The 15,989-nt window shown below is 38.2% G+C and overlaps 1 protein-coding gene across 4 annotated transcripts in view; it reads right to left on the bottom strand.

Annotated features, from left to right (window-relative positions):
• Positions 1-15,989, bottom strand: part of JAKMIP1 (janus kinase and microtubule interacting protein 1) — a 246,635-nt gene that overhangs the window by 17,860 nt on the left and 212,786 nt on the right. For 2 of the 4 annotated variants that reach the window (XM_074822075.1, XM_074822079.1), the window contains 2 exons: positions 13,030-13,066; positions 11,472-11,596 (listed from right to left, as the gene is read on the bottom strand). The gene's annotated coding sequence lies outside the window, so the exon portion shown is untranslated. Of the gene's footprint in view, positions 1-1,150; positions 1,200-11,471; positions 11,597-13,029; positions 13,067-15,989 lie in introns of those variants that run through there. The other 2 variants (XM_074822077.1, XM_074822078.1) reach the window with 2 other exon arrangements.

The raw sequence follows: 15,989 nt of genomic DNA, 5'->3' as shown, positions 1-15,989 counted from the left end.
CATCTCTAGCCCATGACCTGGAGGAGGGAGCAGGTAGAAGTTTGTGTCTGGCAGTTGTATGCTACATCTTCTACACCTTCCCTTTTCTCTAGAAGAGAGCTCATTTCACAGCCAAACCTTTTCGTTGGTTCTTGAGCACAAACAAAACGACCTTTGTGCTGGGAATGAGGGAAGGAAAGCAATACAAATGGAAATGCTGATGCAGAATCTTTCTTTTCCTTTTTCCCCCTGCAGAAATCTGCCAGAACAGCAGCAGCTTCTCGCAGGGAGCAGTCTGACAGTCTCAACAAAGCAAGTCACAAAACTGATTTGGCTTTTCAGGGCCAGACAAAAAGGAAAAGAGCTGGGACCTTTCTAAAACAATGAGAGATTTCCTTTGTAGGACTGAAGGCTGAACGAAGGATCAAGAGAGACTACAACTTTAACTCTTTCTTTTATTTCACTGGTTTAGGATTGAGTGCTATTTCACAGGCTTAGCCAGCAACTTCAATTGGTAGCTCAGTTGAGCTGTGGCTACAGGAGTATTTTTAGGCTTTGTTTCCAATGGAAACGCATCGTTCACCAGTACTGTGCCTCTCTGTATCTGCATTCCTGCATTGCTTTTGAACCCAGTGGCCATATTTAACTAAAAACAACTTAGGGAAAAAGCCTTAAACTTTCTACAAGTTTCCAGGAATTCAGAGTCCTGGAAAAAGCGAGCAACTCCTACAATAAGCTTCCTCACTATAGAAAAAACTACACAGGTTAGGATTTTTCCCCCTATAGACTTCATGTGGGTCCTCTGTGTACCAGAATACTGCAAAGCTTCAACTGGGGCTCAAGCCCCTGGAGTAACTGTGAGAAATATTCAACTGACAGGCAAATCCAATTCAGAAATTCGCTGCTTCTTCCCACTTACAACTTCTCATTACTTTATCATCAGGACAGGTCCCCATGACAGACCAGCACTACCATTTAATGACGCCTGTTACCTAACCACTGTGCAATCTAGTTTTCTCTCCTGCAAGATGAAGTGTCTACTCCCCACTAGCACTGGGCTGTGTGCTCCAAGAACTGTATTCAACAACATGGACTTACCTCAGATTCACAGAAACCACCTTTTCTTGGTTTTCAAAATATCCAAACAATATATCCATCCCTGAGAGCAGGTTCACACGTGGGTTCCATACCAGTCTGTCTTTTGACAGTGTGATTGCAGACTGCAACAAATGAACATCGTGTATGCCGTAATTCACGGGCTTTCTATTTCCCAGAATAGCACCTCTGTAATTACTAACCTGATCCACATGAAATAAGGTTCGAGTGCCAGCCTTTCTCATACTCCACAAATCAAGGGCCTAATCCATGCAGGACTAAGTGCTCATTCAATGGATCTAGGCATTATATTAATCAGGGTGCTGGTTGCAAGCACCCCTCAATTATTTTATTTATCTAGATATCCAGATCCTTCACTGTCTTTACATTGGTAATGCAAGGTTACTATAGCAACCTCTGTGACCTGCATAATCAAGATAGCAGAGAAGAGCTGATAGCTGAACTAAGGTATTTATAGCCTTGAATAGGCAACTTTAAAGACTGAAGATTAATGGTCTATAAAATTCATATATACTCTACTCATGATGTTACATTTATTCCATTTCATATCCTTTTCCAAATACATTTATCTTTAAATGCTAGACTAGAGTACATGATACAATATATTAAGACAACACTATTTAAACTTGCTGTTTATTTTCTGTTTTCAGTTTAACACACAATTAAACTACTTTATAAAGCCCAACGACAGTTGACCAATTATTAGCATCTTGTAGAAGCTAGAGTTCTTAACCAGATTTGCAGTTTTCCACAATATCTAAAATAAGCAAATTGAGAACTAGTTAGACAGCTAATGGAATATTAAGCACAGAGATCACATTCTCCTTCAATTTGTTTTTTATTTTCCTGTACTCAACAGGCTCTTTTTAAGAAGTCACTTTCACTCAACTAGAGACTTGCTTGCCCACAGTCTACTACAAGTTCGTAACAGATGAACATAAATTTAAAAGGTTGCTTGACAGCTCTTCAGCAGACAGAAGATGACATTGCTCCTGAACACAGGGCTGGATGAAAGTTTCTCACACAATCAGGATGGTGACATAAAGGACATGTACATGGATGGAACTGAAGGAAATTATTTTTCCCCTTCCCCTTCCTTCCCCTTCCCCTTCCCTGCCATTACAATACAGGTTCAGCTACTGTAACAATCTCAGGCAGCAAGCATAGTTTTAGTCTGCGTTTCCTTCACTACTACTACACAAGCTGCCTGAGTGTGCACACATGATCATATATCAGAAAGGCACGGGTAGCTCTATCTCACTTTTAACTGCTTCAGGTCCAGGATAGGCAAGAAATTCTCATTGTGAGTTATCATGCAAGCAAAAGAGACAAAACAGTGGGCCTTCAAGTGAGACTTAAGTAGCATATAAGTAATATGGTGACCTTCCAGGCAGTCACAAAATTCTATCAAGTAAATGTTCATTTTTCTCTCTCAGGCAAGTTCCTTTTCTATTTTAATTTTTTTTTTTTTTATATATATATATATATGTCATGCTAATATAATTCTTCTCTGAGACAACTCCTTCTCCCAAAGGCAGCAGGATTACTTTTCTATTTTCAGGAAGGAGGGAAACTGAGCTTCAAAATACAGTGCCTCAAAGCCATACACTATAAAAAAACCCACCAGTGTCAGTAATGGGGATGAACTAAATCAACTGTAAGAATCTTCTATCGCCGAAGTCTTGACACAAAATTCAGAAGCTTTCTTGCCCTTGGAGTCTCATAAAGCAGACAGCAGCTTAAGGGATTCTTGGACTGAACAGTTCTGTCATCACATGGACAGTTAGATTTTGGGTTTTTTTTTGTTGGTTGGTCGTTTTTTTAGCTTTGATTGCTCACTGTGGGTGACAGCTAACAAAGAGCTTTTGTATCTTCTGAATTTGGACTTTTTTTCTCATCGCTTCTATTGCAATCTGTATAGGAAGGATAGGCCCTCAGAAGTCCAGTGAAAAATTTGATTTTGTTAGTCCACGGACACTTTCCAGCAAAAACACTAATTTCAAAGATATCCTGTTAAGACTGGGGAGGGAAGAAACTGATTAAATTGGGTCCATCCAGCTGCTTTTGCAGTATTAATAGAGTTCTACTTAATTCCAATCAACTTGCATAATTGACACCAACCCAAAATCCATCACTCCATATGTCTAACTTGTAACATTTAGACTTATTTCCTTTTGGTATTTTGAAGGCTTTGGGCTAAGATTTTTAAAACTCACCTTTCTTAGCCTTCCAGCTATATTTAAATGGCCTGGTTTTTAAAAACTGCTGAGTATGTCACACTGTCACAAAGGTCTGAATGGTGCTTAGCTTTTCTTGATTGCAGTCTCACATATCATGAGTTAATTTTCAGAAAGTCTTAGCTTGCACTTTTTGCAACACTCATATCAACCACCAAGTAAAATTCTTCCTATGCTCCTAGCATAACAGAAAGATGAGAAGAGTGGCTTTTTGTCCCATCACCATAGCATTCCCTTGTGTCTTTGAAAATTAACAAAATGAACATTACATCTCTCCAGCTATTATGATCGTACATGAGTTCTTATCACCTCTTTGCATCCTCCTGTGTTCTGAGTCTTTTATTTTAATTGACTCAAGAAAAGTTTTCATTAGAGAGGACAGCACACTGGCTAGAAATTAAAATATATCAACATCATTTCTGCAACCCTCCTTTGAATCCTAGCCCAAGTCTCTCATTTTTTGCAGGAAAGAGTCAAATGGTCTCTAAAAACAATGCAAAGACAAGGAAAAATATCCACCGATGTATCAAAGTGTTGCCTAAAACTTTTATAAATTATTTTTGTGTTAAATTTTCACTTACTTTTGTTGATAAAACTAGCCTAAAATATCTTGTCTAAAAATATCTGTCCAAAAACATGTCTAGTAAAAGCCTCTAGTGGTGCAGAGACTGGTTTTTTTTCCATCCCACCAGATTTGCATCGACAACTAGCAATGCTGACACCATCTGCATTTTAAGGGTGACTTTGTAAGTCACTCTTGAGTCTAATGTAGTATCTAAAGCACAAGAAAACTGGGTTCAGCTTCTTTCTTCTCCCCAGACTTCTTGGGAAATGTTGGGGAAGTACTTGGCCTCTCTGTGTCTTAATTATCTCCTTGTAAAAGCAAGGATGTAAGAACTACTCCAATGTTTAAACACCTGCTTAACCCCTCAGTTTATCTATACCTTGGTTATATGTCTTTTGTTATTGAAGTTCATGAAATTTCATTACATGCTTAAACATACACTTAAGCAGTTTTGCTGATATGGCAATGCAGTGTACACAGTATTTCCATCTCTATGGTGATATTAAAAATATCTTAAGCTATATAAGAATGTATTTTAAGCTCATGAATCAAGTCATTATTTAGATGGATAAAATTATTTTGCCTTGACTAGCCTAAACAAGGAAGACATCCTTGTCTTATTTGTCTGGATCAAGATTATCTCCTTTTACTTTTTCAGATTTGTCACCAAGATGAATGCTGCCTGCAATTGTGTGAAATTAACAGCTTTCCCATTTTGATTTCAAAGGTAAAAACAAAAAATAAAAAATCCAAAAAGCAAACAAGATTCTGTTTCAAATGAGTAAATTTGTGTTATGTTTGTAATACAACAAGCTGACTGATGTTATTTCTGTGGCAACCTGTGGCAGCCTGTACCCTCCCCTGGACACATACTATGCAGGGACACTTAATGTGAGAGGCATGTCCAGGAATAATAAATGAGAGGATCTCCTCTCTGGAGACAGAACAACAGCACGAAGGGATCATTACAAAGCATGTTCATGCCTAAATATTAGTCACTCTGATCTGGGTAAAAAAAAGAACTTTGGACCTAAATACCTGTTCATACATAAAAGTTACAATATCATATATATTCTTTCAAGATAAAGGGACCTGCCACAGCTCCCTGCTGAAGGACTGGCTTGGTGTCTTTTCAAAAGCACTACAAAGCATTTCAAAACTTGAACCAATAGAAACATTTAAACAGTTATCATTACTCATATCAGCTTGTGAATGTAGGGGTATATAACAGCAGATATTTATTATTTCCGTTTGCATTCTAGGATGTCTCAGGTTGACATAGCGCTTAGGGATATGGGAACTGTCAGTGTTAGGTTAATGGTTGGACTAGATGATCTTCAAGGTCTTCTCCAACCTAGATGATTCTGTGATAATGAAGAATTGCTCAGTTCAGGGGGAAAACTCTGGGTAGCCAGTGCTGTTTAATGTTCTCCCAGCCCAACCCAAAGTCAAACTCAGATGTCACATCTTACTGACCAGGCATTTTTTGTGAGGAAATCTGATTGTCTCACTCTTTTCTTTCATGCACTGCAGGAACCTGACTTTTAAAGACATTTAGATTACCATGGAAGGACCTGACCAAAATCTCTTTACCAGAGACACTCTCTACCCAGCCAGCATTTTTCTCCACTCTTCACCAAGACAAGTCTGCCTCTTACCTTCTTCGGAGAGACATCATAACTTTCTTAACCAAGCTCCAGAAGATTCTCCAAACTTTGAACTACCTGTATTTCTAACCCACAAGTCTTTACATATTAATTTTCTTAAATTTTCAGATCAACTTTGCCATAGCTGAGTACTCCTTTATTGTGCCCTTACCAACAGTTTTTCCATGTTACAGTGAATAAAACCAGTTCCTAATCAGGTGATCTGAGGTTGCTCTTTATCTCCCCACTCTGGTAATCTCCTTATCCATCCATATCAAATCCAAATATCTCAGTGTTAACAGGGGCAGGAGGTTTGATTTTTAAAACTGAAAAAAACCACCCTCAGCTCTCACTTTCCTTACAACTAATCCTAGCTCCAACTCCATCTGCCATTACTTAGAACTTGCCTTTAATGAGGCTTTGAAACCCTGTTCACCCAGATACATGATATCTAGTCAGGAATCACAAACAGATGCTTCAGTTAAAAAAAAAAAAAAAAAAATGAAGCATTAAACCACTTTGTGCATTTCTGCAGAATTGCCTTAATGTACTACTGACCCTTTACAAGTTTGCTGGCATAAAAGTGTCTCCTTATTAGAACACGCCTATATTTAAATTAAAGCTGCTTTTGTAACAAAGACAAGAGCATGGATTCACACAGAGATGCTCTAAGAATAAACATCGGCATTAACTTTCACATGAAGAATATAATTGCTACCTTACAAGAGCTGGCAACAGGCTTCTACTTTTCCGAGCAAGACTGAGCTTCAAATCATGGGACTTCTCTCCTACAACTGCACTGGACACTTGTCCTCTCAGAAACCAAGCCAGAAACATCAGAAGTTTGAACACTGATTTGAAATGTACACAGAGAGCATGAGTTTTCTAAGCCAGTCTGGAAAGAGAAGAAATATTAATTGCAAAATAAGTTTCCTACAGCCTTTTTAGCAATACTGCTGACTAGGCAATGTTTTCTGATACAATACTAGACCAAGCTAGTAAATGAGTACTAATCATTTGCCTTGAAAGCAGCAGAGATTGCAGTACCTTGTGTACCGTGTAATATGTATATGTAATATGGGGTACATGAAATGAGATACAGAGGAGAAATACCATCAAGTTTTATTTTATTCTAGAACACTTAAGTTACACAGGAGTGTCATACCACTTGTGAGTATTGCAGGTCTTAAAGTCTTTATTCTCTACTGGTAATTCTTTAGAAATTTATAAAATATATTTTTGGCAAAGTACTTCATGGCTTCACTACTCTAGGTTTTGGCATCTGGACTCCTGCTGTAAAGGTTTCACTAAAGATCATAAAATTGTTTATAAATTAAATCAGTTCTTTCATGCTAAAAATTATTACGGCTTCAACTCTATGATCTCAATCTTTTAGGGAACTGAAAGTGTTAAATCACACTGAAGAAAAGTTCTCCCTTTCCTGTGGGAGAGAATACAATAATATCATGGACTTTAACAATTACCCTTGTCATAAAAATGTTTGTATTTAACAGTTCTTGAGAGAATCTTACTCCCTTCACAGGACCTGCAAAGGAGCAATTTGCATCTGTGAGAATTTCACAAGATGTAGAAAAAAAAATATCTTGCCTGTTGTATTTCTTAATGGCAGCACCTAGCTCAGTAGCGTGGAGTGCTGGAACAGCCCCCTAGAGTAGAGATCAGGTGGAGGGGGCCAAAGGGATGAGATAAACTAATTTGTCATATGGCCATATGGTTTATGGCATTTCCGTATTCTTTATCATGGTCCTATCACCTGCACATACAGTCGATGCATAGGTAGGAAGACAGAGAAATGAATAGGTATCTTCAGTGGGGGAAGGTATGCTAATGAATTTCTAAGGACAGATGCAGGGAATTTACATGAGAAGCAAAGGGTCAGATGAGCATTTTTAGATCACAGACTGAATCAAATAATGACGGATGATTAAGACATCTGTGAAAAAGGACATATAGGCAAAGCTGCATGGATGATGATTTCACAGAGTTTGTTTTGAATAATATTCAAGGTGAACTCTAAGTAGCTCAGAGAAATAAACCTAATCTCAGTGTACTTACAGTAATAACTGCAAATGCTACTGTTAAAGAGCTCCATAACAGACCCAGAAGCTGCCTCAGCATTCAGAGGCAACAATGAGCATGGAGAAGGATAAACAGGAGTAATGCTACCAAGAGCAAACTGACCTAGTCTCACCCCACTGCTTACAACAACTAACTTGATGTCTGCTAGGGGCTCACTAGGGGAAGAACTACAAATCCCAGGAGAAGATAACATGTGTCTGAGAAGGTACATCACATACTGTGTACTGGAAACAAACCTCAGTGTGCCAGTAAAGCCCCTGAGCAACCAACTGGCTAAGAAACACTGCTGAGCCCCTAAGAGAGTTTCAGAAAAACTGCCAGGCAAATCTATGTGCAATATCAAGTACTATTAGCTTGTTTCATGCTTTTTTCCAGAACACAGCATTTGGCGTTTATTCTCTTACATAGCTTCTAAAAAGTGAAGAAAGTATGAGAGCATTAGAGGTATTCGGAGACCAGCACACCCATCTCTATCAAATTATGCAGTTCAGTGGTTGCTCCACATTAAATATTGATAGAATAAATAATGTCTTTCAACAAAGACTTGAGTTACTTTGGTACTATCTGAACTCATGGCAGACTTATGCAATTCCTCATCTGGGTATAACTGTGGCAGAAAACAAAAACAGGTAAAAAGCTGATGTGAAAAACACATGTTTAAATGATTTAATATAGGATAGATATTTGCCTTTGGTGATCATGAAGTCTTAGGTGGACATTAAAGGGTGATCTATGTTTCATAGCATCTACTCGATCATGACTTCATTTAGATGGACTCAAATGGCAAGTAGATGTTTTGTTGGACTCGGAGACAAGCAACATAAATTCCTCTCTGACCCTAGCACAGCTGTGCTATTCACAAGGCTTACTAGAAATTGTCCTATTAAAGATTTCTATCATCTGGTTCCAAACCCGTCTTCAGATTCACACCCACCAATGACTGCAGAAAGGCAACCAGAGACAGCAATATAGATGTAAAAATTTAAAGCGCAGGCTAACTGTGTTAGGCTAAATCCTATAGTCATTACTCTTCTTCTCTTCCTTCCCACATGCATATTTAGGTAACCGACTTGCTTAAGCATCTTTAAATAATTAAGCATCTTTAGCATTCAGGCAAATCCTATGCTATTTTCAAGCAAAAGGTAAATTTACAGGCTTTCATAGGAAGCTACCAGCTTGGTCTCCCTGTGCCTGTGTTACAGAAAGACATAGGAATAACTCCTACTTGACCCAGTGTTTCTTGCATAAATGAAGTGCCACATGTTCCTGCTCCTCTCTGCTTGGGGCTGTGTAGATATATCCAAATTCTCTTTTAAGTCAGTGTCTACCTTTTCAGTCCATTCAGTTCAATTTGTGCCATTTGGATTCAATTTCAGTTTTGCATGGCAAGGTGCAACTTAATCCTCAGGAAGCAATGGATTTCGAGAGGACTGCTCAAAGAATCAGCTCTTAGTATAATGCTGAGCAAGGGCTTCAGCCATGAAACTACAATTTCTGCTTGAAAAAAACCCTCGTGAGTACCACAGTATAAATGCTGATTGAACAAACCAGACACAAACCTATAACAACCATAAGCAATAATAATTCTTCAACCACTGTCTTAGTATGATGAAACACAATCAATTTAAACAGCTTAAAGAGCTGTTCCTAAATGTGCGTGTATGTACAGAGATCCTTCTTAAACCAAAAGTTACAGAAATTATAGTATTACGGAAATTGTTCTTAATAAAGAAAATGGGAGTACCATTGCCTTTAATAAGGCAGGATCAAGCCCTTCTTAAGATGGAAACAACATTCCTTTGAGAGTTCTGGAGTCATTTCAGACAATATATGCATAAATCCAAATGACGGGATGACTAGGAGTAGTGACATTACAGTCATTTGGATTATGTTTGGAGAACTGGAAAGGGCAGCAAAGACATATATTTTAAATTAATTATGCATAGGAAGATGTGGAAGAATTGCAAAGACTACATAATTTCAAACTACAGATAATAGTGGCAGAATACCCTGTGTACTCTTAATATTGCATCTATACCAAAGTAGTATAAAGAAGAGAGTGTACTAAATTTATATATTGATAATAAAATGCATTTTCAATAGTTAATTGGAAAGGAATTTCAGTTTTCTCAAGGAAAAAAGAGGCAAATGGTCCTGAATCAGTCAGCACATATGTGCTGGTTAAAATGAGCACATACCTAGACCCAGGTGAGCTGCAGCAAGTACCGCCTCCTGCTCAGCCAGTTGTCAGGAGCTATGAGAAATGGTTAACAGTGTTGTAGGGTCTCTGAAGGGAGTGAAATGGGGAAGGGGCATAATGGGGCAGACAGAGGAAATGTTGAACTTACTGTGAAAGTCGAGGAAACTGATTTGTGATAGGGGAAGATGGAGCAGCAGGTAGGAAAGAAGTACTCGGAATCTCATAATGAATCCAGTAGCATCTGTCCTCCATTAATAGCAATGCAAGCGTACAGGCAACCAAAGGGTCAAAGTACGGACTATGAACTCTCATTTTTGTAGAAAAGTATCTTTCAAGCCTATGCAAGTTTTCAACAGCTATATCAATGTAAATTATTGTATCTATTGATGAATATAGGATTCCTGCATCTCCTGGGTAACCAGTCTGGCACCTTTCACAAGAATTAAATCGATTTAGAATCATAAAATCATAGAAGCATTTAGGTTGGAAAAGACCCATAAGATCATCAAGTTCAACCGTCAACCTAGCACTGCCAAGTCCACCACTAAACCATGTCCCTAAGAGCCACGTCTACACGTCTTTTAAATACCTCCGGGGATGGTGACTTGACTGCTTCCCTGGGCAGCCTGTCCCAGTGCTTGACAACCCTTTCAGGGAAGAAATTTTTCCTGAAAATTTTTCCTGATATCCAATCTAAACCTTCCCTGGCACAACTTGAGGCCATTTCTTCTTGCTCTATCACTTGTTATTTGGGAGAAGAGACAGACACCCACCTCACTACAACTTCCTTTCAGGTAGTTGTAGTGAGCGATAAGGTGTACCCCAGCCTCCTTTTCTCCAGGCTATTTACTACAAATAAATAAATTTCCCATTAAAATTACATGTCAGCTTTTAATACATTTATTTGTATTCGGTAAAACTTAATTTATCACCTCTTCCTTCCTGATGTGAGACGATCCAGTGCTTAGTGCACTGCCCTTGGGTTTAGACCAGACTTTGATACCCTGGTTTGCTACAGACTATGCATGACCTTGGATTTAACCTCTCTGTACCTCAGTAAAAGATAAAGCTGCTGTATTTTAAAGGCATGGTGAAAGGGGAACTAGGTTTAAGAGGGTAGGGAATCTTGAATGTGATCAAAGCAAGAATTACATAGCTCATCAACAAATAGTTGATACAAATTGTATGACTCAGCAACAGTGTACAAACCAAGTCCTGTCTAAGTCCAAGTGATGGACCAGAACCTATGAGGAGCAAGAAATCTAGCCTTCTAGAGTGAATAAGAATTTCAGTTAAAAATATAATAATTATATTAAGGCAAATTTTAAATAGTTAATTTTAAAACTATCCTGAGGACATATATTTCTATTTAGTTTGCTGTCTAAATTTTTGGGGGATTTTTGTGAGGCCGCAGGATAGATTATATGTCAGTGACCATTGTGCAAAAAATGTCAGGTCTGCATTTGTCATCAGAAATGGTTATATTGATTTTATTGAGTGTTTCAAGATCAATGTGCTGTAGCTGAAAATTAACACTCCTAGAAGTTAGCATACAGGGTTTTCTCTATCTAATGAAACTACACAAAAAAAGAGATAAACCACTAAATGTTCAGTTGTATCGAACCTACCCTGTATTCTGCAGTGAAAGTCATATTGCAACGTTCTGATTCATCATCATCTCTCTGAACCAACCAGCAGGCTGTCTCTCCCCACTGTTTAATAATGTAGACCAAACCAACTGGCAAACTCATCCCTGGAGAGAAAACAAAAAAACATACAGCAAGAATACTATTTTTATTAGCTTTCCAAGTCACTGACATAGTGTAAATGCACACACTGGAGCTTTTATATTTTTTTAGTGAGGAAAGTCAATTTAACAATGTCCCCAGTTCAGCACAACATTTCATCTGAGTTCTTAATAGTAAGTCAATTGTTAAAACCCTGGCCAATACAGCATTCAAGTTACAATGCAATTTCAGCACATGCTTTAATTGCTTTGGTTTAACAGGGACAGAGCTTTCTAATATCAACTCTTCATTATCAATACTGTGAATTTCCCTATTAATTCTATATTTTGGAGATTAGCAAAACATTAACAGATACTCATCTCAGTCACTATCTTCTGCAATAGCTAGGCAGTCTAATAAAATTTTCATTAAAATATTGGATCATATGTGGTAGTGAAATTATTTTAATGAAAGGCAACTTCTATTTAACAGACAGAATAGTGAATGAAAAGAAGCAGGTGTAATAGTATAGTATGGAAAAAAAGACAATATCTGAAAAAATAACTACTAAATTCTCAAGGCAGGAGTCTGAGAAAAACCACACTTCAACCAGAAAATGCTGACTGTCTTTCTTAATATTCAACAGCAGAATGAGTTTTTGGGCATTTTGAGGTAGAAAAGTGTCTTAAAGACATAAAGACTTTGTCTTCAAAAGTTCTTTCAGAATGGGTAGCAACTGAAAAAGGAAGAGGAAGCATGAAGATGTTAATTATGCATACACAGCTTTAAAGAGTTGACAAGAAGGGACTCTCATTCTGGTATTCCTATTTACTTTGCCTTGGTCTGTAGTAACTTGAGATAATAATTTGTGAAGCTGAGGATTTCTGGAGTGCAAAATACTTTGGAGTTGTACAGAGGAGACAGAACATGATAAATGTTAAATGTATCAAATGGAAACACTTATCTGGAATAGAAAAGAAATGGTATTTATTTCCTAACTTAGCCCACCTTCCCACTACCTATCATTACCTGATTCATCTTATAAGCTCTGATAAGGAACACAGCTTGCTATATTAGTCATACTTCCAAAAGTTTTGTCTGTGCTCTGGAACCCAGTGAGTACTTTCTCTTACTTTAAAAAAAAAAAAAAAAGAAAAAAAAAAAGAAAAATAGTAAGTGTCCATTTACACTAAAGCCTCTAATTTTGGAGAAGAAAGGCTTTAGGATTTTTCAAAAATGTTTACTCTATGTATGACCTGAAATGGCTTTGGAAACTTGAGTCCAAAAGCTAACAGTAAACGAAGCTGCTGTTTGCTAGATAGATTCTGGTGCAAACCTTACACTCTACAGTGAAGACTGATTCTTGGGTAAAAGTATATCTAAGTGGAGAGGGAAACCAGGAATGGCAAGAGCCAGCGTGCACTAATTGATAACAGGTTCATACCAAAGTGGTTCTTACCATGTAATTAAGTGATGGACCTCCTTTCCATGGTATGCTGCAAATACAAAAAGTTTATGAGGGTTCGAGAGAGACTTGACAGCCTAATAGAAGAAAAATACATCAAGGTTCACTGAATGAATAGAAACCAGCTCTGCTTCTGGAAGTCCTTGAACAGCAAATTATGAAAGCCCTGGAGAGTATGTCTGCCCTCTTCTCTTCCCCAAGGTATCTGCTTTCAGATGCTAGCTCATTTTTTTTATGGATCTTCCTTTTCTGTTCACAAGCATATTTCTATCCTTCTACCCACAAGCAAGTTTCCATTCTCTAAGCATAAGAAACAACATAACAATTTGGCTATTTGCCCTCACTAGTTGTGTTCTACTATATGCCTGCAGAATACATGAGGATGTAAACTTGCAAGTAAGAATAATGCCAGTTTTTAGAAAATTATGCTTAACATAACTACATCAATAACTTGAATGCTATAACTTAATTGCTCAAAGGATGTCCACACCACAGTGTCAGCATGTGTGCAGGTACCACATATGCACAACTTGCACAACCTCTGCACTGCCACAACTCTGCAGCAGCAAAGCCCCTTTAGCCAGCAGTAGCCACTGTTGTCTCACAACAAAAAGGTCCAAAAAAGGCTTCAAGGTATAAAATAAATTCTTAATGATGCTGCCCACTTTAATAACTTATTAAGGGCATAGATATTAGCTAGATCCAACTGTCACACACCACCAAGATTGAAAAAGCCATGATCGATCTGGATAAAATCTTAAAGGGCACAAAGAGAGCTCTAAGGACTCTGGCAAATGAAGGAAATCTCAACTGGCTGTTTAAGTTGTGTTAGCTAACCAGATATTACTTCTGTCTCATTTAAAGCTACTTTCGGAGGAAGAGAAAAAGAAAATCCACAACTGCAACTGAAGTGATACAGCAGTAACAAACATCATCTCTCTCCAAGCGAAACAAGGTATTGTATTTGTCACAGCTAATCTTACAAAAAGGCTGTCAACTGAAAACATATGTTGTCTCAGGGTTTCCTCAACAGCTAGGTGAGTAAACAAAATGAATGGGAATTCCTGCCTAGACAACATCTGTTTCTTCATTTTGACCCATTCCTTCTCCCCTCCCCAAGAAGTTGCTCAGCACCTGGGCTGCACAGAGCTGAGCACATGTACTTCCCCATCTGAGTCAGCCCACCTGAAGATTTCTAATCCTGGCCATGTGCTGTGGAGGGACAAAGGCCTCCAGCATGGCAAGACTGAATTTCACATGAAAATCTGGGCATTAACTGGATCAGCCATGAATTCTTGGAACTCTGGGGAACAGAAGGAGACTCCACACATCCTCCTTTTTTTCCTATTTTAAAGAATACCCTAATGCATCATATGAAATTTGCTTCTTAAAATGCACTCATAAGAAATCTAATAAAAATATTTTTTCCTCTTTATAATCACTACATGAGCAACATACACGTAAGACAATCCAGAATATTTCTGGTGTTTTCCTCCTTCAACAAACTGAAAATGCTCCAAGGAAACACCAATTTGAAGAAAGACAAACAATTACAGTACATACATTATATGGGTCATTTAACAGCATAAAAAGCCCTCCATCACTGGAGGAAGTTGTTTGCATCCTTTCCACAAATCATAATGTTTCTGTCTTTAACTATGCTTTACTGAAAAATTAAATATGTGCCAAAGAATTAAGAATATATGCAGATTTTTAAAACATAACACTCAGAATTGAGAAACGGGGATTCACCTTCATATCTTTGCTCTGCCTGACACACATTTGCCTGTTTTCCTTCTAGTCCTTCCCCCTCAACAGAACCTCATCTGTTTTTCCACCATCTTCTGCCTCTGCTCCTGGATGAATTCTTGTTTCTAACATTTCTTCCCTTACATCTTTTTCCTCTCCCCCCTCACCTCCTTTAAAGTGAGTATGAAAGAAACACCTTTAGCCAACACAGCCTGCCAGGCTTAAATCCTTAGTAATTTCACTGTGGCTTGTGGACTTCATGAATGATGAGACCCCATGTCACCAGAAACCTGACCAACTCTCTTTTTCATCACCTCTTGTCACCATGAGAGTTTACAAGCACTCCTGAAGAAGACAGACAGCCAAGACAGCCTGGAATTAAGGCTAAATCCCTTATTTCCAGCCACAAGAAATCTCAAAACTTCTCAGCAGAAAGATCTGGTTTCACTGTACTGGGAAAACCTTGTGTCTGGGGAGCTGGTAGGCAAGATCTGGTGGGATTCCCCTTCCCATGCAGCAGGCACAACAGATGCAGGCTGCAAATGGCTGAGCACCTTCCTACCAGCTGCCTGTGACATGACTCTGTTCACTGGTGCAGACTGTTAAAGGTCAGAACAATAAAAAAAATATTTTCTGGAAGTTAGGAATTGTGCTTGTATTTGGATTGCACATCCCAAACACAAGCATTATAGCCTGGACTCTAAAGAGAGTTTAAAGAAACCCACCATGTAAACAAGCAGTGAGAGCTTACTCTCTCAAGTTACTTGTGTCCAGTCTGAACATTAACAACAAGTAGCAAGGACAATGGAAAAAAATTAAGCATTGAAATCCAAAATTCATAACCCTCTGACAAAACATGTGATTGCCAAGGCACTAAAATCCTCTGAGAACCAGGCCCTAACTGAACTTTAACTGAATCAGTGTAAGCCTCCACTGAAATTGGAGCTTAATCATCCTTCACAGACTTCTTTAGATCACGCAAGTATTTGCAAGCTAGAGGTCTTAATTTACAGCTGTTTGATAAATATGAAAATTAATAACAATTACAGGTGAAAAATGCTAAGGAGCAATTGCTGCTAAAATTACAGCTCTGGTGCTGATTGAGCACATTTGGAAGCTATTCATGCTCTCATAGATTTGATGTACGGGTGGCAACATTCACTGATAGAGCAATTGAGTATCGCTGGCAGCAACAAAAGGCTGTT

The sequence above is a fragment of the Strix aluco genome, chromosome 4 (genome assembly GCF_031877795.1).
Source record: "Strix aluco isolate bStrAlu1 chromosome 4, bStrAlu1.hap1, whole genome shotgun sequence".
Taxonomy (NCBI): Eukaryota; Metazoa; Chordata; class Aves; order Strigiformes; family Strigidae; genus Strix; species Strix aluco.
The sequence above is the reverse complement of the archived record's forward strand: the minus strand, read 5'-3'. Positions and strand labels throughout refer to the sequence as shown.